The sequence below is a fragment of the Vipera berus genome (assembly GCF_964194415.1).
Source record: "Vipera berus genome assembly, chromosome: 1".
Taxonomy (NCBI): Eukaryota; Metazoa; Chordata; class Lepidosauria; order Squamata; family Viperidae; genus Vipera; species Vipera berus.
The window spans coordinates 49,663,961-49,687,441 of record NC_138202.1 but is presented as its reverse complement, the minus strand read 5'-3'; the positions used below and the strand labels follow the sequence as shown (position 1 = coordinate 49,687,441).

General features: G+C 40.1%; 1 protein-coding gene across 4 annotated transcripts in view; it reads left to right on the top strand.

Moving 5' to 3' along the window:
• NRXN3 (neurexin 3) overlaps positions 1 to 23,481 on the top strand; it is a gene marked incomplete at its 5' end in the record, with an annotated part of 1,312,545 nt that overhangs the window by 716,840 nt on the left and 572,224 nt on the right. The window lies entirely within an intron of this gene.

The window sequence follows — 23,481 nt, the reverse complement described above, 5'->3', positions numbered from 1 at the left end:
TCTCTTCATTCAGTCTCATTTAAAGAAAAAGGCAACTATGCAAAATAAAGGAAATGATACTTTTACTCATTTTAGCTGAGGAAGTTTCCCATCAGGTTCTCCTTTGATCAGATTTTGACAGTGGGAAGTGAACCGAATCCCTGTTTTGGATCTTTGAGACTCATGGCTGCTGCAGACTTGGGTCCTGCCACCCATTTGGGCTTTCCTTGGATGTTTTAATGTTCAAATTACTTTTGCAGGCAATGGCGAGGGGAAAATTGTACCTAATCTCATTATAATCCTTGCTCAATATTGTTGAGCTACTTTGTAACAATGGTTGGGAATTGTTTTCTATCTCATTTCATTGTTGTAGAATACATTTCAAATGATCTCAGAGCATTGTTTGCTAAATATAGTCTTTTCAAAGTTATGCCTTCCTTTATTGTCTAGGTTATGCGGTATTTTCCCCCAGTTCTTCCAATTTATTCTATTCTTTTTCTTTAGGTTTCCCCAGATTAAAAATAATGTTTGCCCCTTATGGGGTATTGATTGTGTACTATCAGTTGAGCTCACACACTGACAATTACATGTAATGCTAAGGTAGCTGTGACAATGAAAACTAGTTACCATGGCAGTGAAAGGGGCCTATGCCACCACGAGTTGCCTGCTGTATAGTGATAATCATCCTGTTCATTTCATTTTAATTGAAATTTAAAATAATATTCTTGAGGATGAAGCAAATGGACTTTTCTCTCTCCTATTTCTATTTCAACCCTTACCAATTTTTGTTATTTGCTCCAGCAAGAAATAAAGGAAAAATTGTGCAATGAGAAATTTAGCAGTAAATATTAACTTGCTGATGGACTCTTGTCAAGCTGTCATTTTATCATCTTAGAAGATTATAGGTTAATGTTGAAACATATATAAAAGTTTCCCTCCACCCAATATTTGGTCTAATTTTGTTTTTAATTAATTCCTAATTTTCCTCAAAAGGGATTTAATTTATTCAATACACCTGTTTCTAAATGTCAGCTGATTTAGAACATTAGGATTTTTTTTAAAAAATCTGCAAAAATCTACAATAAAGTAGGAAATTAACCTTTGAAAATGTTTGTAGAATAATTTGTCATTTCTGCTGAATGGGACGAATCCAGGTGGAAAATTAGACATAATCTGGTGGATATTGATAGATGGAGACAAACTATGAAGAATTTAAGTTGTTTTCTGGAACACAGTTTCTTCCATCTGAATGGGAACCAGACAAACCATCTTTTTTAAAATGTTTGCTTCTTAAATCACTATTTCCCTCAAAATTTCCCTGAAGTTTTCAATGAATAGAAATCTCCATCACATAAAATATATATTTAAAGATAAATAGATCATTAACCACTAAACATCTTCCGGCAGTTCCCCAGTACAAGTAATGCAATTAATTAAGCTTTTTTTTTAAACTACTTGAAAAGTTTGATCAAAAGATGTGTGTTCAAAGACTGAATTATCATCAGATAAACCAATAGTAATCAAAGATGGATGTCTCATGCTGATCATACTAAATAGTGCAATTCATACCAGAGAAGACATTTTTCTTAGGAAACCAAAATCTAAACCTTTCCTTGTTTGAAAAAAAAATAAAAAGCAAATAAATAGATGGCACATTGAACTATACAACAGAAATTCATTTGGCTGCCTTCTCATGATTTCCTATCGACCCCCAACACACTTGGAAAAAATAGTCTTAAGTGCCTTATGGGAGTTAAGGGAGTGTACCAGATGCACTTCCAGGAGCAAATGATCCATACCATGAAGCCACTGCAGAGCAGAATTGTCTCTGAGCTTATCTCCCTTTGTTTTGTTTCCAAGAATGGGCTCCTCTCTGTGTGTGCACACTTCAGGTGGGAGGTTCCACCTGGAGGAGACCATCCCTGAAATACCCTGGAGCCAAGCCATGTAAGACTTTATAAGTCAAAACTATTGCAGGTGAAACTGTTGCTCTGTCTGTCTGTCTGTCTGTCTTTCTCTGTCTCTTTCGTTCTCTGTTTCTGTGTTTGTGTGTGTGTGTGACCTCAGTGATAATTATAGAAGCAGGTTTTATAATATAACAGAAATATGATTTATTTCCAAGAGATACATAGGGATACAAAAACCTAGCTCCTAGCTAATTGTATCCCACCAGGAGAAGAGTCTGAAAGTATATGTTCTATACATGTGTGCCTGAAAACAAAGACAAAGAACAAAGACAAAGAAGGGATGGACACGGGATTAGCAATTTCTTACACAAAAGCCAACAATGTAACAGAGAACAGAGAATAAAACTAGCTACACCTACTGCCCCCTTGTGGTTATGAGGCACTGAAGAATCAGTACTATTGAATTCAAACTTCCAACCTTCAAAAGGGCTTAGAAATCTACTGGTGAACAATGCAATGATCAGAGAATAAGTCTAATATTTAGTGGCTTTTAGCCATCAGCACCTTGACCAGCATTTTGTAATAATTCTTTCATTTTGTAATAATTCTTTCAAGAACAACCCACGAAGAGTGCTTTAAGGCAATCTAAACATTTGATGAAAAGGATGCAGTTGCAGTCCTTGCCAAGTTATCCAATTCCAGGGAAGTGTTAGCCACCACCACCCTGCCCACAATTGCAGCAGGAGCCATGAGACTAAGATGATCCAAAAGTTGTGGATTTGCTAATTCAGGTGGAAGGTTACCCCGTCCAGAGCTAGTACTGGAACCAAGTGTAAGTTGTAATATTTCCGAACAAGCAGCATCTCCATTTTGCTAGTCTGTAATCTGAATTTATTTTTACACATCCAGATTATCACAGCATCCAAGCAGTGAATAAGGCTTTGCACACAATTTCTGGATTATCCGGGAGGGGGTAATGTACTGTTGAGAATATACTGATGAAAATATATAAGTGTGCTTTACTGCTCTTATCACCACAATGCAGCAGCCCTGGACATGGATTTATATCAGTAATTATGTGACTTTTTTTTTAGTTCTGCTACCATCACTGTACATACCTCTGTAGTCATTTTCTGGAAACTCCTCAGTAAACCAATAGGTACCCTGGGATCTGTGACTGAGAACAACCATTTGGGAACAATTACATCCAATGCCTGACCGCTTCTTAATAGTCTCCAAATATAGTAAATCACAGGGAAAACACCCAAGTACTATCAAGAGCCACTTTGTTCTATCTGCTGCCTGAAGAGGATAATCTCAAATTATATTAATTTTAAATTTAATATTAAACATCACTTTTACAGAAGTCTGGGATAGCAGCAGTATCATGCTTACAAAAACTTATCTGACTCTGGCAATGCATTAATCACAGTGTTCTCATTTTTTGATCATATGCCATCTATTCTGAGGTAAATTCTTGCTCTAATTTTTGGCTATAAATCAGAATTGAGGTGAGATAACCTCAAGCCACAGTGGAGGCCATCGGATCCTGAGAAGCATTGGACCATGGCACGGATCATGGAATTATTAGCCAAGAAAGCTTAATTACCTACCTGGTAGTGAGGTTCAGGAATTCAGAAAGGGCCACAATTGGGCATCAGAGAAGTTATAATTAATAGCAGTCTAATGTGTCCCTGTGGCCAAGTCTAATTTAGAAACATTCATAACCAGGGATCAGTACAGCAGTTCAAAAGAGCATCATCAAGATGTTATGTATATTCACTAAAAACACCCTTCCATAACTTGATATATTAACTGCTGGAGAACTCAACACATTGAAGACAGATACCTCACAAGGCTACATGCCCATCAATGTTCAGGAAAGATTTAGTTTTTAGTATTCTATGTTAAATTTCACCATGCAGATACTTTAAAAACACTTTCCTTTAAAAATGCTATTGTTTTAAAGACAGATGAAATAAAGATTTAATTTTTGTTAATCTGTGTATCCTATTTGCAGTTACCACATTTCCTTCAAACTTAGCTATGTTTTTGCTACTTTATAATTGATATTCAGAAAGCAGTTCCTGCTGGCAGCTGCAGAATTTCCCAAAAAGCCTTCTCAGTGCTACATACAGATCCTGTTCACATAGCATATTTAACTGGGTCATTGTGTTTGTGCCTGTGCATGTGTGCAGTGGGATAAGGATATCATGTGAACTCCAAAACTAAATTCACTCAATCAATTAACCCTTAGGGGTTATATTCATCTCCAAATAGATCTAGGTTGATTATGACTAAATTAATTTTCTGCAATTAACTAGCTCCCCCATCTTGCCCAAAAGAAGTAGAAAGTGGCTGCCTTCATAGCAAAATTTTCAGTGATGATGAAGGTTTGTTCTCTGAGCTTGTGAGTTGGTTTCTTTGAAAAAAAATTCAGTGTTTGGAAGGACTAAAACATGGCCAGTACACAACTTCCTAAGGTATCCTAGATCCTGGGATGCTACTGCATTCATAGCTGAGATAATTGGCCAAGAAAAGAGAATTCTCAGATAATGTCTGCCAAAGTATTGAGGCAGATGGCAGAACACTGACTTTTTTCTGTGGCCCCAAATTTCAATTTCTCTCCCCCATAGATCCACAGAGATACTCTCATCTCTGGGATCCTGCATATTCCTAAATATATATTTATTTAACTGCAACAAATCTATATACATACGTGCTAAAAATGCTAAAAATCTACTTTAGTTTATTTCAAAATTGTTCCAGATTTTTTTTAAAATTCCCAAATAGATTCTGTTGTGCTTTGGGCTGTCTAAACCAGGGCTTCTCAACATCCGTAACTTTAAAGTTTGTGAACTTCAGTTCCCAGAATTCCCTGCCAATTCTGGGAGGTGAAGTTCAGACATCATAAAGTTGCTGAGGTTGAGCAACACTAATCTAAACATATTCCTCCTCCAGTAAGAAAACAATTATCAGTGAGCACTTGTCAGGTAAACAAATACCCTCAGCCAGTGTTCCAGAGCTATTCCACCACATGCAAATCTAGCACACAAAATTAACAATTCACAAGCACAGCAAGTTGAAAGCAATCATTAGCATTAGAGAAGCAAACAAATCGAATATGCTCTGGCATAAACTATAAGAGTATCAGAATGAGCATAATGAGTTGAGAGGCTATGACTCCAGAAACGAGGCCAGCAATAATAGTGAGGATGTGTGTGCTATAATGACAAAAGCTGGCTGAACCACTTATTTTCATAGTGATGTAATTGAAAAAGTCTGTACAGCAGTTAGAATTGATTCACTTCATAAAATAAGTTAGATTCAACAGTCATGAGCAATTTTAAGTTTTGAGAAGAAATGCTTTCATCTGTTGGTACTGCTGTCTTTGAAATTCAGTTCCAGGGGGCAGATGATATTTCAGAAGCCCTCATCTTCCTGTATTATTCTTAATACAGTAACTTGCAGACACATTCTTTTAGCCAAATAGGAGGAGGAGGAGGAGGAGGATGAAGAAGGATAATAGGATAATAGTAATAGAATCATGAGGGATGCGGTGGCTCAGTGGGTTAGGATGCTGGGCTCATCGATCATATGGTCAGCAGTTTGGCAGTCGAATCCCGAGTGCCGTGTAGCAGAGTGAGTGCCTGTTACTCGTCCCAGCTTCTGCCCACCTAGCAGTTCGAAAGCACGTAAAAATGCAAGTAGAAAAATAGGGACCACTCCGGTGGGAAGGTAACAGCGTTCCGTGCGCCTTTGGCGTCTAGTCATGCCGGCCACATGACCACGGAGACGTCCTCGGACAAGCGCTGGCTCTTCGGCTTTGAAACAGAGATGAGCACCGGCCCCTAGAGTTGGAAATGACTAGCACGCATGTGCGGGGGAAACTTTACCTTTACCTTTAGGATCATGGTGATATTTCTCTTGATGTACTGTATAAATTTGTATGGAACCTCTCCTGCCAACTCTCCCAGCCAAACTCCCACCTATCTGGTCTATGGAGATTCTCGGTGATCAGGTCATGATTGTCCCAAAGGTGCTTTTTCAAGAGGCAACTAGACTTCCTTTGTTATTTTCTTGAAGACCTTTCATTTGTCATCCCAGAAGTTGACTCAGTCTTCAAGGAAAAATGTCTTCAAGGAAAAACAAAGAAAGTCCAGTTGCCTCCTGAAAAAGCACCTGTCCCAACAAACTTCCTTGTTTTTCACTCGCAAGCTCCCAGAAATTGTCTTTCTGTATAACAACCATCATGGAAGAAAAATCTTCCCTTTGAATCATTACCCTTTGTCAAATTCTGTTTCCTCCCCTTGTTCATTTGCTCAGTATTTGCAGATGACACTGTGACTGTGGTTGCCTGAAAACCTGAGTGATTTTCTATGAATGTTAGCTAGATAACATGATACAAAGAGAACACATATAGATGTTAATGTGTCCAGGGCCAAGGCACTCGTGTTTGACAAAGTGGAGTGAACATTTTTTTAAAAAAAAGTTTTATATTTTATTCATACTTATAACTTGCTGAATTAGCTACAGATCCTGGGTAGTTTGCAGTGATATGAAACATCACACATATGAAAAAATAAGTAAATAAAATGTCCATGATAAATGTTAGGTTATTATAAAATGAACTACACCAAACTGTATTTATTTGATTTATATCCCATCTGTTTTGTACAGGAATTCAAAGAGGTGTACATAGTGCTCTCTCATTCAATTTTTCCATACCACAACAACCCTAGGAAGTAGGATGGCTGAAAAAGAGCAGGCAGCTCAGTCACCCAGTTAGCTTCCATTGCAGAGAAGAGTTTGAAACCTGGGTCTCCCCACGTGTAGTTCAACACACTCTACCACACTGGCAGTCACAGAGAGCTAAAGTTAGTGAATGACTTTATGTATCTTGATAAAAGGTGGGAAAAAATATAGAGAGAAATTTTAAGACACACAGTCCTGATAGAAAGATAATAAGTAGTATGTGATCTATTGTATATAATGTGTCTTATCAAAAGGAATGAATGTAGCTTCTGACTGCTTTGTTATATGGAAGTGAGAATTGGCAGTATCCAGAGAAATAAAATTGTAACTTGAATGCAGTAGAAATATAGTAGTCAAAAAGTGTAGTTAATAAAGCAAGAATGAATAGGTGCTGAATGAATGTGGAGTGCAATGCAAAAGTGAGCTGCCAATATGAAATAAATAAATAAATAATGCATTGCCTAAAAACAGTTTGGTTGTACAGAGAGAATAAATGTGGACTGAACTGCTAAATAAAGTGAAAGTGCTGAGAGAATGAAAAAGTTGTGTTTGTTGATGATCCTGGAAACAATAAAAAGCAATATATGAAAAAGTATGAAGCAAAGCATGAGGGTTGATTTCTATAAGACATATCTGACCCAATTTACTTTGCAAGACTACAAAGCTATGGAGAGATATAATGAATATTGCCCTTAATTTCTCTGGTTATATTTTTAAAATATTTTTACACACACACCCTTATTATTTTTATAAATAAGACAACAAACATACCTAATATTCATTCCTCCTCCTGTTTCTTATTATTATTTTCCTACTTTGTGCATAGTATTGCTACTCCTGAAGGAACTGGTATATTGGATATGTATATAAAAATGTAGTTTTGTATGATACTGGGAAAACTCAGTAGACATCACTAAACACTAGAGAAAGTCACTATTAGTGAAACTTGTAGCCTTTAATAGTCTTCCCCGAACTTTCATAAATCCGTATCAATATATTCATCTGGAATCCAACAACATGGAAAAAGTTTATTTTATTTATTTATTTATTTATTTATTTATTTATTTATTTATTTATATTTATATACCGCCCTTTCCCGAAGGACTCAGGGCGGTTTACAGGGTGATTAAAACAAAAAATACAAAAGTTAAAAACAATTAAAAAAATTATATCTGTCCCTGAACAAATAAAACCCCAGTTAAAATTAAAATTAAAATTAAAATTCTCAGCCTGGGCCAGAGAGCTCGAAGAGCCAGGTCTTCAGGTCTTCAGGTCCCGGCGGAATGAACGGAGGTCGGGGGCAGTCCTAAGCTCCATTAGTTTGTAATGTAAGATATTCAATAGATTGAATTCCAATTGTTCCAATCTTTATATCTTTTCATATTTATTCTCTCTCCGGCGATGGGGAAAATAATGAAGACATTTTTTTCAATCTTGTCTATAAGTGTGGAACAAGCAAGAGAACAGAGTCTTATGAGCAATTGTGGGCTTGGAAAAATAAAAAGAAGAATCATTATGTGATTATACAGTAGTCTCTCAATCTCTCCCTCCACCAAAATGTCTGGTTAAAATGAAATAGGAAGAGAAAATAAAGGGACTTGTTAAAGAGAGAATGAATATTAGATAAGCAAATTGACCAAGATGATTTGAAAATTCATCATATTTTCCTCTGTTCAGAAGCAAAACAAATTCAGTTTATTCAAAGCAAGATATTCAGTTCCTAAAAAGAATTCACTAGAATGTGAACAAGAGCCAATTTGATGTAATGGTTAAGGCATCAGGTTAGAAACCAGGAAACTATGAGTTTTAGTTCTTGTTCACATTCTAACTTCTTGAAATGATATATTAAGCCTCATAGGATTTTTGAAGCCATTACATGCAAAAGGGCTGAGATTAACAAAACTAATTAGCATAGTACCAAGAAAAAAGTATGTTAGACAGCATTCATGTGTTACATTAATTCAAAATAAATTACATAAAAATGTTGTTGTTAGTTGCAAAGTCGTGTCTGACCCATCGCAACCCCATGGAGAACGTTCCTCCAGGCCTTCCTGTCCTCTACCATCTTCTGGAGTCCATTTAGACTCACACCTACTGCTTCAGTGACTCCATCCAGCCACCTCATTCTCTGTCATCCCCTTCTTCTCTTGCCCTCAATCTTTCCCAGCGTTAGGCTCTTCTCCAGTGAATCCTTCCTTCTCATTAGGTGGCCAAAGTATTTGAGTTTCAACTTCAGGATCTGGCCTTCTAAAGAGCAGTCAGGGTTGGTCTCCTCTAGGACTGACCGGTTTGATCGCCTTGCAGTCCAAGGGACTCGCAGGAGTCTTCTCCAGCACCATAGTTCAAAGGCCTCAATTCTTTGGTGCTCAGCCTTTTTTATGGTCCAACTTTCACTGCCATACATTGCAACTGGGAAAACCATAGCCTTCACCATATGCACTTTTGTTGGCAGGGTGATGTCTCTGTTTTTAGTGTGCTGTCTAGATTTGCCATGGCTTTCCTCCCCAGGGGTAAGCGTCTTTTAATTTCTTGGCTGCAGTCCCCGTCTGCGGTGATCTTGGAGCCCAGGAAAATAAAATCTGTCACTACCTCCATTTCTTCCCCATGTATTTGCCAGGAATTGAGAGGGCCGGATGCCATGATCTTGGTTTTCTTAATGTTAAGTTTCAAGCCAACTTTTGCACTCTCCTTCTTCACCCGCAACAAGAGGCTGTTTAGTTCCTCTTCACTTTATGTGTGAAAGTGGTAGAGTGGTATCATCTGCATATCTTAGGTTGTTGATATTTCTTCCGGCAATCTTAATTCCAACTTTTGATTCATCTAGCCCTGCCTTTCTCATGATGTGCTCTGCATATAAGTTAAACAGGCAGGGTGACAGTATACAGCCTTGCTGGAGTCCTTTCCCAATTTTGAACCAATCAGTGGTTCCATGTCCAGTTCTCACTGTTGCTTCTTGACCCGCGTATAGGTTTCTCAAGAGACAAATAAGATGGTCTGGTACTCCCATCTCTTTAAGAACTTGCCACAGTTTGTTGTGATCCACACATTCAAATGATTTAGCATAATCAATGAAACAGAAGTAGATGTTTCTCTGGAACTCCCTAGCTTTCTCCATGATCCAGCATATGTTGGCAATTTGATCTTTAGTTCCTCTGCCTCTTCGAAATCCTGCCTGTACTTCTGGTAGTTCTTGATCCACATACTGCTGGAGTCTGGCTTGCAGGATTTTAACCATAACATTACTAGCATGTGAAATGAGTACAATGGTGCGATAGTTTGAACATTCTTTGGCACTGCCTTTCTTTGGAATTGGAATGTAAACTGATCTTTTCCAGTCCTGTGGCCACTGTTGAGTTTTCCAAATTTGCTGGCAAATTGAGTGTAGCACTTTTACTGCATCGTCTTTTAAGATTTTGAATCGCGCAGCTGAAATACTGTCACCTCCACTAGCTTTGTTGTTGCTCAGCTTTTCTAAGGCCCACTTCACTTCACATTCTAGTATGTCTGGCTTGAGGTCAGTGACCACCTCATTGTGATTATCAGGGAGCTCATTCTTGTATAGTTCTTGTATAGTTCTTCTGTGTAATTTTGCCACCTCTTCTTAATCTCTTCTGCCTCTGTTAGGCCCCTGCCATTTTGGTCCTTTATCATGCCCATTTTTGCATTAAATGTTCCCTTCATCTCTCCAATTTTCTTGAAAAGATCTCTGGTCCTCCCTATTCTATTGTTTTCTTCTATTTCTTTGCACTGTTCATTTAAGAAGGCATTCTTATCTCTTCTAGCTATTCTCTGGAATTCTGTTTTATAGCTGAATTACAACACTATTAAAAAGGATATGGCTTTTATTGGGAATAATCTCCCACCAATGCTTCAAATATCTAGATCAGACATGTAAAACACAAGGCCTGTAAGCCGGATCTGGCCCACAATTCGTCAATATTTGGCCCCCGGGGATACCCCAGAGATGGCAAGGGACTGGCCCCTGCTGCCCTGGCCCAGCCCTGCCCAGCCTGGAGTAACCCAAGCTGCACAGAGGAGGCAGTGAGTGCACAGGGGCCGACCGCATCCGGCAGCAGAGGCTGCATAGCCCACTGTGAATACTGGGCTGGCCCTCCAGCTGCAGCACTGCAGTGGCACCGGCAGCATGTGTAGTTGGGGGGGCACATGATGCAGACCGCCAGACACACCTACTGTGTCTCATCTCTTTTTGGTTGGAGAGCAGATTGCCACTAGTCATCACCTCAGCTCCCTCACCAGTCTTGCCCTTGGCCCGTGGATGGATCGCATTCCCCTCATGCACCTCTGGACCTGCCTCCGGCTGCTTGCACAGGTCCATTAGGCCACCGCCCAGAGCTTCAGGCCCACCCAGCATGAAGGAGGTGAAGAGATCAGCTAAGAAGCCCCGAGTAGAGACGGTAGAGCATGTCCAGGGCCAGCAGGCAAAAGGCCACCCCATGCAGGGAAAGTCAGATCCCATCGGCACAATGGATGCCCAGACCCGGCAGACATGGGGGGAGGCACGCAATCCTGGCTGGGCCTGGGCAGCCATGGCACCAATGGGGATCTGGCTTTCCTCACTCAGGGTGGCCTTTTGCTTGCTGGGCGTGCTCTACCACCTCTACTTGGGGCTTCCTAGCCAGATGCTTTGCCTCCTTTGTGCTAGGTAGGCCTGCTGCTCTGGGCAGCTGCGGCAGTCTAATGGACCTGTGTGAACTGCTGGAAGTTGTGGCTCATGGCAGGGCCAAGGTCATTGGATGCATGAGGGGAACAGGCTCCATGCGTGTGCCAAGGACAAGATCTGCAAGGGGGTCAAGGAGATGACCAGCAGCAACATGCTCTCTAACTGCAAGCAAAAACAGATGGGACAGAACAGGCACATCTGGTGGTCTGCATCATGTGCCTCCCCCCTCCCCTACTCTGCCTGCTGCTGGAGGGCTGGCATGGTATTCGCAGTGAGCTGTGGAGCCTCAGAGTGTGCCAATCAAGGGGCCAGCACGCTGTGGCTGCTGAAGGACACTGTCAGCCCCCATGCACTTGCTGGCCTCTATGTGAGCAGGCCGATGGTGTCAGGCAGCAGCTGCCCCAGCCCCTGCCTTCCCTTGTCTTGCCCCACGACAATGGCATCCTCATCCTGCCCCCTGCCTCGCCTCCCCTCACCCTGTAGGATGAGCCTCCTGTCCACCGCCCCACCTGCCAGAGACCCCCTGGATCTCCCCCAACCTGCTCTGCCCCCATAGGCATCCTCCCCCACGAGCAACGTTGAGGTGGCCATGCCCACCCCGGCCATGCCCACCCAGTCTACCATGACCACCTCTGCCATGCCCACCCAGTGGACAACACCCATCCAGCCCCCTGAGGGCATCATAATGCTGATGCGGCCTTCAATGAAATTGAATGTGATACCCCTGATCTAGATGTTTTCTAGCACTTTTAATTTATCTTTTTTTCCTCTTTTTCTAGACATGGGCATACATATAAACAATTTACAGAACTATTGCCACTTGCCATCTATATTTTGTAACTATGCTCCTAGAGAGCCATTCTTGAAAATAAATATGATGCTGGAAGATGGTGCTTTGGGCTGTAGCATATTAACTATTGCTTTCATATCTATATTAGTGCCATGGAGCTTGCTCCAAGGAAGGGGTTGTCAAGTTCATTAGTGTTCATGGATGTCATGTTGGGGATCTACATTTGAATTACTATGTTCCCAAACCATTCAAGATAATCACTTACAGTACATGCCGTGTTTTCCCTAAAATAAGACCCAGTCTTATTTTTATTTAATTTTTTTGCCTCCAAAAGAGGCACCAAATGTTATTTTCAGGGATAGGGTATTTTCTACTCATCTCCAGCACCAACAGCCTCGCCCAGCTGGCCCACTTCTTCTGTGTCTGAAAGAGCAGATTCATTCTGCAGCTGAGAATGGTGCTCTGGCCTGCATTTTGCCATCAAAGGCATTTCCGGAAGGCCACTGCAACCAAGAACCGAGCTATGGATTCAATCCATAGCTTGGTTCTCAGCTGAAGAGTCCTTCCAGAAAGGCCTCTGACTAGCTTGGTTCTCAGCTGCAGAGACCTTCCAAAAAGGCCTCTGACTATGAAATGTAGGCCTGGGGATGCTGCAGAAAAAGTGGGCTGGTGAGGAGAGGCCTGGTTGCAAGGTAAGTGGGTGTGGGGCATGTGGGGCACCCACATAGATTGAGTTTTAGGTGTGTGCCTCACCCCAGAACTAGGGCTTATTTGGGGGGAAGGGCTTATATTAGGCCCACCCCTCAAAATCAAGCTAGGGCTTATTTTCGGGGTAGATCTTACTTTTGGGGAAACACGGTATCTGTTTTTTGAATAGGCCTGATGCAGTTAAGTATGGTACCACAGGTCTACACTGATTAGTACTAAATTCTCAAAACTTCCCATCAAATAAAAACTTTAGGAGAGGAAGGGAGACATATCTTTCAGATTGCTGTTCTGGCCCAGCCCATGTGAGTCCTTGCTATGCTCACAAGTAGAAATCCCTCGTTCAATCAAGCAGACAGGAACCACAAGAAAAACCCAACCCCCTTTTATTATTCACAGACCTGAGTCAATGTCCAAGGCAAACAAACACAGTTCACAGAAACTCGATCCTTAACACAAACGGTTGGCAACCAGCACCTCCCACACCTTCCCCTTTATTATGCAGCCAAGGTGTGGCTTTCTTAACACCTGCTCCTTTGCCTTTGGAGCCGCCCCATTGCATTCCTTTATCCTGCTCTCTTTTCTTGTCGGCACTGTCACACATCCTGGATATTTCCCAGCTGCGCTTTGTCATTGTCCAACTCAGACTCCCAGCACAGCTGTGTCTCAGCCTGAGCACAAGTAGAGGGGCCAGGCTCCTTGTCAGACTGTAAGTCTTGGAGCTCCTCAGAGCCATCCTCTGACTCTAATGTCACTTCAAGCCCCTCCTCCTCCTCCTCCTCAGACACAGCTGCCAGATCCATAGGCAGTGTTGTGATTCAAGGTCAGCCTGTGGGTTCAGCAGTTGGGTCGGACGATTCAGAGGAGGAGGAGGGGGGTGTTGGAGAGCTTGCTGATGACCTTGAGGCTCCGCAGAGCCCTCAGCCAGGCCCCTCCCATCTGGTTACGACGCAGACCCAGCTGTGTGAGCCTGACAGCGTGGATGAAGATGACCCACAGCTGGCCCTGTTCAAGGATGCCCGATGCAGGAGGCAGTCAATCAGGAGTAAACAGAGAAAGGCAATGGGGCACCTCGGAAGGACGCAGAGAGAAGCCACGCCCTGAACTGTTTAAAAGGGGAATGTGTGGGAGGGCTGGTTTGCTGAAGGCAACCGTTTGAATAGCTCCTGTTTCATGGTTCGTGTCTTGTTTTGCTCTGTTTTATGTTAATAAATTTGGCAGGCTTAGTTCCAGCCTCTTGCCGTTTGTAAAGGGGTTGTCCCTGCCTTTTCTGCAGGGCCGGTAGTAGGCTGGTACAGAACAGGCAGGCTAGGAATCACAACAGTAACTTGAAGCAGTTGCTTTGCTTTAAACTGAAAGATGTTCTCCTTGATAACCCATTAGACAAACCCGACGTTAGCTTGAACAAAAACAGGAAAGCATATTTCATATTTTTCTCCTACTTCTGCAAAAAAAACTCCCCCCCCCGTTGAGATTTTCTCAAGGTTTTTAGAGAGAGAGAGAGAGGAGGCTGTAGAGAAAATATTCCTTAATCTCACAGACTTAACTATCAAATATGCAATGATCTTGCCCTGTGGTGATTCCTTCACAGTACCTTAACAACCACATCTTTGCTGAAGGGAGAATGGGAAGGTTCTTTGAGATATCGATCAGTTTGTGATCAGGCCAATAAAGGTATACAAATCTATTTTAGAGAAAAGATTCCCCCTTTTTTGTGGGAAAACAGACCTGAAATAGTGGCTTTAAAATATTTTCTGCAATGAAAAAGCTTCACCAAGAGTGTTTTGTTAAAACCTGACATAAAAGGAGGAAAACACTTCCTACCTAATATTAACCTGAACGTCAGGTGTTGGGTATTTTTTAAGATAGCCCATGTTAAAAAGAACTGTGAATGCGGCAATATCTGCCTTCCTGAACATTAACATTCATCTAGGATTTCTCAATACAAGAGCTCATTATACAGAGCTGCATAATACAGACTCAATCACTTCTATTGTAAAAGACAACTGGAATGAAGAGATCACTTGCAAAGTGGGACCTCCTTTGTTTCTAGGTAGTCCTTTGTATGTTGGGAATGGAAACTGCAAAGAAAATGTACAGAGTGTTAAGACATTTTTAATTCCCCTGGTAATATGTTCATCAAAAATTAAATTGATCAGCCTGATAACTTTATTTCTAGCCTGCTGACTGGGGTCTTTTAAAAATTTGTAAGAAAGAAAAAGCTTCCTACACAAGAATGTTTAAGTCATACTTTATGTTGGGAAAGAATAATGATGGAAGTTTTAAGCAGGCTGATAATGTCTTTGAGACTCTTATCTTATCTTATCTTATCTTATCTTATCTTATCTTATCTTATCTTATCTTATCTTATCTTATCTTATCTTATCTTATCTTATCTTATCTTATCTTATCTTATCTTATCTTATCTTATCATCTATCTTTTTATACATATGCCTTGGAATGCACTGAGTGTGGAAGTGAAATCATTCCTACAATACTTCATATAATATTTTTCAACATAAATATACACAGAGATATAAGGCAGTCACAATTCTGAAGAGCCTACAGTCTACAGCAGTGTTTCTCAAACTTGGCAACTTTATTGTATGTGGATTTCAATTCCCAGAATACAGTCTGGCTGGGGAATTCTGGGAGTTGAAGTTAACAAATCTTAAAAGTTGCCAAGTTTAAGGAACATTGATCTACAATTTGGCATAAAGGTAGCAATTCAAAAATATCTAAAGATGTGTGTGAATGTAATAGAGTTGCCTTATTTGCCGAAATGAACCATGAGAGTATTTGAAATCATATTATGCACTGTGTGATTTTTAATCAGTGCAATGTTGTATACTCCACAATCCTGTGGGGTTCCTTTTAAAAAAAAACAAACAACCCATCCCATCTTGTATTTTGCTAATGCAAAATAATGTAGAAAAGACCTATCTGTTCTGTTAATTCTTTGACAAGGGAGACAGTCACAATTAACCCTTTGCCCCATATTCCATTGACAGAAAGTGATCTAAAGGAAGACTTTGAAGAAAACTGAATGAATAGCTAGCTTTAGGTGGAGGTTTAAAGTTGGAGAAGTCAGAGACAAAAAGGCAGAGTGGCAGAAAGCTATAGTACATAATCTTGTGGGCTAAGTAAGGACAGCAGTTTTGAATATGATTGTTATTGACAAATTAAGGCTATCACATATTATGTAGTCTTTAATTAATAAATGTCTTTCTGTTCAAGGAAGTGAGCACTCAAGAGACTCAATATGGACATATGACGAGTGACTATGGGTTATTTTGGAACTTCTCTCTAGAGTTCACCAGTGTCTCATATGGACTTCTACCAATCACTGAGGTTATGTTCATGTCCCCACCTTATCTTTCATGTCTCTTAGTCTGACATATCCATTATCAAATTCCTCATTTTTCCCAGTTAACTCTGTTTAATAATGAACGTTTATGTAAATGGATAGCCAGTTTGGTATAGTGGCTAAGGTGTTGAGTTAGATATCAGGAAATTATGAGTTCTAGTCCTCCCTTAGGCAGAAAGCCATCTGGATGATTATGGGCTAGTCTCTCAGCTCAATGTATCTCACAGAGTTCTTATGGGGGAAAATAGGAGGGAGCATTAGGTATATACACTGCCTTTATTTCTAATAAAGGTGGGCTAAAAATCTAAGAAATCAATAATTATCCATCATTTTTCCCGTGTGGAAGTCCTCCATAATACAACTTTTTTTCCTCTTCTTTGGGAATGTTTTAAGCCAAAAATTGATAACCTGCCATTCTCAGATAATTGTAACTTCCCCTCCCCACAAAGCAATCAGCTAAGACCTCTAGTAAGATAATCATTCTCCAGGCAAATTGGAATGGAAGATGGAATTCATAATGAAATGGAAATGGCCCTTCTTACCTTTACTTATGTTGCTGTCCATGGTCGCTTTTGGACCCTTCAGATTATCCAATTACCCCTTAGCCTTTGACTAAGGGAAAAAAACCCTTGTTTTTAATTCTGGCTAAGGGGTTTTGCTATCTTCTATTTCAGGGTTGGAGGAATTAAGGTCCATGGAATATTATAGAATCTCTCATGACTTTGGTAAGGAATTTTAGATGTTGCAGTGTCTGGACTGTCACTGTTTCCCTTCTTCTGCTTTACTGAAACTAACTTTGACCGTACTTAATGATATTTGCCCACATTTCTTTTACTCTTTCTCCATTTTCTTTCTTTCATCTCAGTTTCTTCCCATACCACTAATTAGACTGTAGTTTCCAAGGGTAGCTATCTGTCCATCCTTTTCCTTTTTTTCTCCAAATCCATTGATGATGCGACAGAAACAGCTGTCTCAGACATTGTATTTCTTCAGAGAATTCAGTAAAGTAATAGAAATCAGAGCCCACACAAGAGCTTAGGTTATTGGCTGAAAATTAAATCCCAGATTTCCAGCATGGAATTGACTATTATGAAATACCCTAATTAGTAGCAGGTTATTGGGGCCTCCTCCTCTCCCCCCCCCATATTATTATTTTCTTTGGTGGGTGCTTGCACAAGCAGTGGAAGAAGATAAACCTGATAGTGCTGGATATTGTACACAAGTTTCAGGCAAGTTACAGATGGCAGCAAGTTAGAATGACTTCCCTTATGCTGTTCCATCAGCAGTGATCTAGATTAGACAAATATCAGGAGCTGCCAAATGCTTTTCCGTTGCCACTGGTTTCTGTTCTACCTACAGCCAGAGAGATGAGACTGGCATGGGGAACGGAAATGCAGAAAAGAACTATAGGAAGTCTCCACACCCAGGAAAGCAAAAGAGCTGAGCTGGAAGAAGATTCTAAATGACAGTCACCAAACTGAGCATGCAGTGGTCAGAAAATAATTATTTATTTTCTAAGTTTATTTATTATTATTATTATTATTACTATTATTATTATTATTGCTAAGCACATTGATTTGTGCTTAGATTGTAAGCCGCCCTGAGTCTTCGGAGAAGGGCGGGATATAAATGGGATTAAAATAAATAAATAAATAAAAATTATTATTATTATTATTATTATTATTATTATTATTATTATTATTATTATTATTATTACTATTATTATTGCTCTAAGTTTATTAAAATATGGTGTGTTTTTGGTCATTTTTAAACAAACACATATTATTTGTTTATCTTAGAAATGTAGACTTGGAGATCTTTTCTGCTAGGTAAAAGGATGGAGTAGGGGCCACCCTTTGTACATGTAAAGAAATGGGTAGAAATTTTTTTGCTTAGACGAAAACTGTCCATCAAGCAGTTGCTTTATGGGACTAAAGCAGAGGGCACTACTGGATATATCACATAATGCACTGCAGAAGTTCTTTTTTTTGTTCTTTTGCTAGTAACAAATTAAAATATGGCAGATTTTTCTCAGAATCAAAGTGAGACCTTGTGAGTGAGGTAGTTACTTTAGTCAGCAGATAACGAAGGAGATAGAGCAGACAGAACTGTGATCTGCCCTTCTGTTCCAGAGTTATATAGTTGAACATATTGACTTACCTGCTTTGAGGTAAGTTTTTTTTTTAATTCCCAGACCCATTGATTTTTTTTGTATTTTTTTTTAAAAACAAGGTAAACACAGGTAAGGTACATGTAGTCCTCAATGTACGACAACAATTGAGCCCAAAATGTACGTTGCTAAGTGAGAAATTTATCAAGTGAATTTTGCCCCATTTTATGACTTCTCTCGCCACGTTTGTTAAGTGAGTCACTGCAGTTCTTAAATTAATAAAACAGTTGTTAAGTGAATCTGGTTTTCCCATTGATTTGGCTTGTCAGAAAGTCACAAAAGAAGATCACATGACTCCGGGACACTGCAACCGTCATAAATGTGTGAGAGTTTTCAAGCATCCAAATATAAATCACGTGACCATGAGAATGCTGCAATAGTTGTAAGTGTGAAAAATGGTAAATAAGTCACTTTTTCCAGTGTCATTTAACTTTGAACAGTCACAAAATGAACTGTTGTAAGTTGAGGACTACCTGTACTGTCTTGGCTTTAAGTATCACAACATCTCAGAATGACTCTGTTAAAATTAAAACTATAAATGTAAACATAAATATTCTCTTCTCAGTCCTATAGGTGGACTGTTTCCCCCTCAATCTTGGATTCTCTACCAAATAATAACTACTCTATTTTCAAATAAGAGCTGTCTATATAGGCAAACTAAAGCAGCAAAACTCTTGTCTGCTTTCACTTTCAGTGTAGCAGGCAGGAGACTTTCCTTTGTGAAGAAAGACATTATTCATCTGTTCATTCTTTTGATCCCTTTTTTGATATGAGAAATAACTCCTTCAGTTGGTGTTCTTTCATGGAATTCCCAGAAATAAAGTCAAAAGGAGAAATGGAATGGAAAAATTTTCAGCCAGTCCTTCTGTGGGTCCTTTGAGTTCCAGACTCAAAATTTTCTGCAGATGCAGAACACAGTGGTCAACATTCAGCTCTTACAATTGATTGACAGATTGTTCCATATGGAAATAGTTAGAATTGCTCGATTTCTACTTCTCCAAATTTGCACATCTGTTGAAGGAAGTAATATCTTTTGTTTGCTATATTTGAAGTTTAATTTCCCAGCTTAAGCCAGACCTCAAGACTCCACACTATATTTACTAAGTTTACTTCAAAAGCTACCTTAGATATAGTTGAGCCTTGGCATCATTTAAGTGCAGTTACTTCCCATTCCTTCAGGTTCAAATACCTGTAAAATGCAAATCAAATAATTAAAAGTGTTGGTTTTTTTTTCAGCATCTCTTTCACCCATTCACAGTTATTACTCTGAAATATTCATTTACTCTGTTAGCAGGTGTTTGGGTTGTGTTCAGATTTAGGGACCTTGACAATGTCATCCAGCAACCCATGTGCCATTCACAGGTGCTTGCCTTGACCACTGTAATTAATGAAAAGGAGTTGTTGACAGGCTTCATTAACAGGACATAAAGATGATCTAGGTACTGAGAGATCTCTGGGGTGAAGGAGAAAACCTGTATAAAAGCACAAGCACTCTGAGATCCATTCATGCATTTGGCTTCTGACTCTCTCTGGAATAGCCCACAAATTTGGATGAATTGATGGGTTTATAGACAAATCTGTTAGCAATGAGCATGCTGCTTTATTAAGATTCAGATCCTGCATAATAAAGGAACAAGAAAGGGAGGGAAACAAAGAGTCTACAGTTACTGAACATTGGGCAGCATACAAGTTTAATAAATTATTATTATTAATTACAGCAGACCAGCTAGCCTTTGCTTAGGCAGCAGAGAGATACCCAGTGGATGCAATTAGTGGTTATGCTCTCGATGATGCAGTATATTGAAAAATAAAGCAGAATTATAGCAAAGTGGGGTTTTTTTGTTGTTTTTTTGTTTATTAAATTTGTTTGCCACCCATCTAACCACAAAAAAACTCTGGGCAGCTTATAAGATCAAAAGCAATAAAGCTATGTGTGTGTATATGTGTGTGTGTGTGATAAAAATATAATTTATGATTAACATCATAGTAAAAAGATGGAAAGGGAAAGAACAGAGTGTATATGGGGATGTGGTAGGATCTGCTTTTGGTCCATTAGCCACCTCCAGCATGATGCTCTCCTATTGGGACCCATGCTAAGTGGTAAAATCAGGTCTTCAGGCCCTTACAGGAGGTCAGAAGGGTGGAAGCAAATCCTACCTGGTGTCACAGGGGGAAGAATATTCCAAAGAGCAGGAGCCAATCGAGATAAATGTGGTGCAATTATTTTCTGTACCAGAAAGTGTGATGACTGAGATCTGAGCATCATCTGATGCCGTTTTGCTTTGACAATACTAAGAACATTGTGGGCTGTTTCCTTTTATATTTTAGATTGTAAATATAATCCCTTCAAATAGTGACCATGCCATAGGGAGCATAAGCTAATCTTGCTTCAGAATGCACAAGCTATGTTGGTTAATTTTAGAACTATGTTTTGAGTGATGCCTGCAACTGCATTTCATCATACATAGTTAAAAAAACTCCTTTGACCAAAACAAACAAAAACAAAAAAACAAAAATCAGCAGTGCTTAATATGCTGTCATCAGGCTGTCTTAAGTGACAAAATCATTTTTCTACAATCTTCAGATCAAACTCTGTGTATTCTTGATGAAAACTATAAGTGTAGTGTTCTGCCATTTTGATTTGGCAAATACATGATAGTGTATTTAAGGGAACACCTGCTGCCGGCATCAAGGTACTAGTAATGGTGTTTAAGGCCCTACATGGCAGGGGTCTGGAGTACCTCAGGGAACACCTGCTGCCGGCATCAACTTCCCTGTGCCCTGTGCGTTCCCACAGAGAGGGACTCCTCAGGGTGCCACCGATCAGAGAATGTTGATTGGTGGCCCCCAGGGGGAGATCCTTCTCTGTGGGCGCTCCGGAGCTATGGAATCAGTTACCGGTGGAGCTCCGGATGGCGCCCGATCTTCGCTCCTTTTGCCGCGATCTGAAAACATTTCTATTCGAACAAGCCGGCCTGGCCTGATGGGGGATTGCTGGGGTTTTTTATTGCTGTATTTTTGGGGTTTTTATAAACGTATTGTATTAATTGTTTTTAATGGGCAACTATTTAATCTTTTTTTTAATATTTGTAACTTTGCATTTTATTCTTGCCCTGTTCACCGCCCTGAGTCCTTCGGGAGAAGGGCGGTATAGAAATATTAATAAACTAAACTAAACTAAACTTCCCATCGTCCTGTGCGCTCCCACAGGGAGGGCCTTCTTAGGGTACCGCCGGTCAAGGAATGCCGGCAGGTTATCCCCAGGGGAAGGGCGTTCTCTGTGGGCGCGCCGGCCCTTTGGAACCAACTTCCCACGGAGCTTAGGACTTCCCCCGACCTTCGCTCATTTCGCAGGGACTTGAAAACTTGGTTTTTTGAGCTGTCTGGCCCAGACTGAGGGGTTTTAATTATTTATTAATGGGGTTTTAGTTTAAATTCAGGGACTTAATTTAATCTTAGTTTTAATCGATTTTAACTTTGTATGTTATGTATTTTTAATTTTTCCCTGTAAACCGCCCTGAGTCCTACGGGAATAGGGCGGTATACAAGTTTAAATAATAAATAAATAAATAAGTCCCAAAATTTAATATTTAAATTGCCCAGAATTAGCTTTTGGTAAGATGGGTGATCAATACATTTAATAAAATAAAAAAATAAATAAGTAGACATATCATTAAAAAAAAAACCAAAGAAAACTACCTACAGTTCCACCCAAATTCAGGCCAGGTTACATGGATGATGGGAAGATGGTTAGAAGGATAATCTTGAAGAACAGGAGGAAGAACCAGAACAAGGAAATGGTCAGATAAAAGAAATATGAGTCTCAGTCAGAGCTGTAACCTGAGGATTTCCAACAAGACCCTCACAAGCTCTTGTGAACATAAAGAAAGGAAGAGGAAAGTAAATTCAAACTTGCAAGATTCTGTTACTGTAACCTTATTGTAAAGTAGCATTATTAACATTACTGTAACCTTATCGTCCCCTTCATGGATTACTGCCTTGTCGTGGCGAAGGGGCTTGCGTAATTCAATGAAGCTATGAGCTATGCCGTGCAGGGCCACCCAAGACAGACAGGTCATAGCCGAGAGTTCTGACAAAACGTGATCCACTGGAGAAGGAAATGGCAACCCACTCCAGTATCTTTGCCATGAAAACCCTATGGACAGTACCAAAAGGCAAAACGATATGACGCTGGAAGATAAGCCCCTCAGGTCGGAAGGCGTCCAATATGCTACTGGGGAAGAGCAGAGGACTAGTACTAGTAGCGCCAGAAAGAATGAAGCGACTGGGCCAAAGCCGAAAGGACGCTCAGCTGTGGATGTGTCTGGTGGTGAAAGGAAAGTCCGATGCTGTAAAGATTTTTTCTCCATAGGAACCTGGAATGTAAGATCCATGAATCAAGGAAAGCTGGACGTGGTCAAACAAGAGATGACAAGACTGAACATCGACATCTTAGGTATCAGCGAACTAAAATGGACAGGAATGGGTGAATTTAATTCAGATGACCATCAGGTATACTACTGCGGGCAAGAATCCCTCAGAAGAAATGGAGTAGCCTTCATAGTCAATAAAAGAGTAGGAAAAGCAATACTGGGATACAATCCTCAAAATGACAGAATGATCTCAGTTCGAATCCAAGGCAAACCATTCAATATCACAGTAGTCCAAGTCTATGCCCCAACCACCAGTGCTGAAGAGGATGAAATTGACCAGTTCTATGAAGCTCTACAGCACCTTATAGAACTAACACCAAAAAATGATGTTCTTATCATCATGGGGGATTGGAATGCTAAAGTAGGAAGCCAAAAGATAACCGGAATAACAGGCAAGTTTGGCCTTGGAATGCAAAATGAAGCAGGGCACAGGCTGATAGAATTCTGTCAAGAGAATACAATGGTCATAGCAAACACTCTTTTCCAACAACCCAAGAGACGGCTCTACACATGGACATCACCAGATGGTCAACACAGAAATCAGATTGACTATATGCTCTGCAGCCAAAGATGGAGAAGCTCTATACAGTCAATAAAAACAAGACCAGGAGCTGACTGTGGCTCAGACCATGAGCTTCTCCTTGCAAAGTTTAGGCTTAAACTGAAGAAAGTAGGGAAAAGCACTAGGCCACTG